Raw genomic sequence first — 2,272 nt, 5'->3', positions numbered from 1 at the left:
CCATCTACCGCTCTGGCAGTGATACTGTGGGTTTGGAATGCTTCATAACATTTTTATACTTGTAATGAGTAACGACGCAGCAAATTAAAAACGTTATTGGAGTAAAAGTATAAATCTCATAAAAAAAAGTACTGAAGTAAAAGTGGAAGTAGGAAAAAGTACAGTACGGATACAGACTTTTTAGTACTTAAGTACAGTAGTGAAGAAGTTCTACTTTGTTACAATACATCTCTGGGAATAGGGTTGTGCTTACATGAAATAAGTTGTAAAATGCCTTTGTGGCACCAGAGGAAGCTGGATCAGAGCCAGGATCCCATTATGTGAGGGGTCACTTTGTTATATACTCAAATGAGCCTTATTCCTATTGTAGTGTTCTCAGCTGTGAAATAAAAAATGTCCCCATAAAACATTCCTCTGTGGGTTTCTCAGTGTCATCTAGAACATCTTTCACAATTCTTTGTCTATGAAGCATTTCCACGCAGTGTAGTTTTCAGGGTTTTGGTCGCGTTTACTAATATTTCTGGACTGTCTTGTATGAATTATGAAAATGGGCGTAGCTCCCCTTTACTGGACCACCAAGTGTTCATGTTTGGCTAATGTCTTTATAGTATGTAATGGCCCACATGCACTAATCAGCTGAAATCATGATATGTAGCAGGAGACCATCTTATCACCATAATGCCATTGTTCTGTGCTTTAAAATCCACTATAGAGTGCAGACCTAGGCCAGAGTTCCCAGTACAGGCCTTGTGGGACTTTAACAAGGAACAGTAAATAGCATGGCCCCTCACTATGACTGATAATGTTGGCAGCTTTTACACAAGAGCAGCTAAAGTTATTCATCAATGATGGCTTGATTATATTTACATGACCTAAACATAGACTTGTCAAATAAACATGTCAAACTCTCAGCCTGTAATTCATATGGATCTTGAGGTGTCCTAAAAAAAAGGGGTCAAAGTTGTCACTCGCCAAACTGTTGCACATAATTAGCCGCCAAACATTCATGCCTTGCCCTGCCAGGTCTCGCTCCTCCACCTCAACTTATCTAACGGCTTCACACACCCACCGCCACCTTATCAAGGCCTGACAGTCTGGCTGGAACAGTGACCCTCTACACAAAAAACCTCAAAATGGACTGTACTAGAGAAGACTTCTGAAGGGTCGATGTGCCGAAGCCAAGATGATGCACATCAAAGTGTTATATGTCATTGCACTTCTCTCAGAGCCACACACACACACACAGAGAACAATGTCTGCTCTGAATGAATGCAACAAACCCCCCAAAAATACAGAGGTCGTGTCCTTGACCGCTGACAGGAGACGGCGGGGACAAACGGAACGAGCTAACGCAAGGCATTCTGGGGAAAGTGAGGCTAGTAAAGCCAGCAGATTCCCAGTTTTCATCCATGCGTACAGATGAGCATCAAACATCCCCCCGCTGCTACACACCATCCATCCCCAAATCACTCTCCCCTTCATAGGGTACCCCAAGTTTTCCTAACCTTTCACCCTGCTGCTAGCTTGGATGTCAAAATCAGTTACATCTTGCTGGTATTCAGCGCCAACCTCAACGTCCTCTGAAGAGACTCCATTTTAGCATGGCGCATTTTGTGATGCTGCCGTATTCCAATTTAATCGCCATTAGACCGGTTTAAGATTTGTCCTATGCGTGGATGTGTTACTGCACATTGTGGAGGTGTTGGACAGCTTGTTAGGTAACGTTCAAGCAAACGATTTGACGGTAAGGTTTTTGCTCAGGGCTCATCCACTCAGCTGCTCAACATCTCAGCAAACACAGTACGAGTGTTTGTTGTGTAAAGGCAACTCTTGAAGGCAGAGGAGGACTAAGGTTTGAAATTCAAGGCGGACCAACGATTGCAAGAGCTTCCTATATGGTCACCAAGTTTGGTGTCACGGTGAAGAACTGGTCCTTAACTGAAGGCTGCACAAAAGATGGATGGAACACATTCACAGGTCATGCACACAATCACCTACCATTTGTCCAGGTCAGCCTTGATGGCAGCACAGGCAGCAGGGACGGGGGCCTCGGCGGGGGTGGCGGTGGTCTCTGAGTCTGACATGTCTGCGGTGTGGTGTCGAGGGTGCGTGTCCTGTCTTGTTCTTGTCCTCCGCCTATGGACCAAGATCCATCAAGAGAGACAGAGAGAGAAAAAGAGAGGAAGTGGAGTTGAGAGTGAGTTTGTGAAAGGGGAGGGCGCAAAGGAGGAGGTGGGAGGAGATAAACATGTGATGTGACTGGGGGTGAGGG

The 2,272-nt window shown here is 45.1% G+C and overlaps 1 long non-coding RNA gene across 2 annotated transcripts in view; it reads right to left on the bottom strand.

The window, feature by feature from the left end:
- Positions 1 to 2,272, bottom strand: part of LOC116703330 (uncharacterized) — a 17,057-nt gene that overhangs the window by 12,272 nt on the left and 2,513 nt on the right. Inside the window, exon 2 of one of the 2 annotated variants that reach the window (XR_004335401.1) lies at positions 1,999 to 2,136. This is a non-coding gene — a long non-coding RNA (uncharacterized LOC116703330). Of the gene's footprint in view, positions 1 to 1,998; positions 2,204 to 2,272 lie in introns of those variants that run through there. The other variant, XR_004335400.1, reaches the window with a different exon arrangement.

The sequence above is a fragment of the Etheostoma spectabile genome, chromosome 15 (assembly GCF_008692095.1).
Source record: "Etheostoma spectabile isolate EspeVRDwgs_2016 chromosome 15, UIUC_Espe_1.0, whole genome shotgun sequence".
Classification (NCBI taxonomy): domain Eukaryota; kingdom Metazoa; phylum Chordata; class Actinopteri; order Perciformes; family Percidae; genus Etheostoma; species Etheostoma spectabile.
The sequence above is the reverse complement of the archived record's forward strand: the minus strand, read 5'-3'. Positions and strand labels throughout refer to the sequence as shown.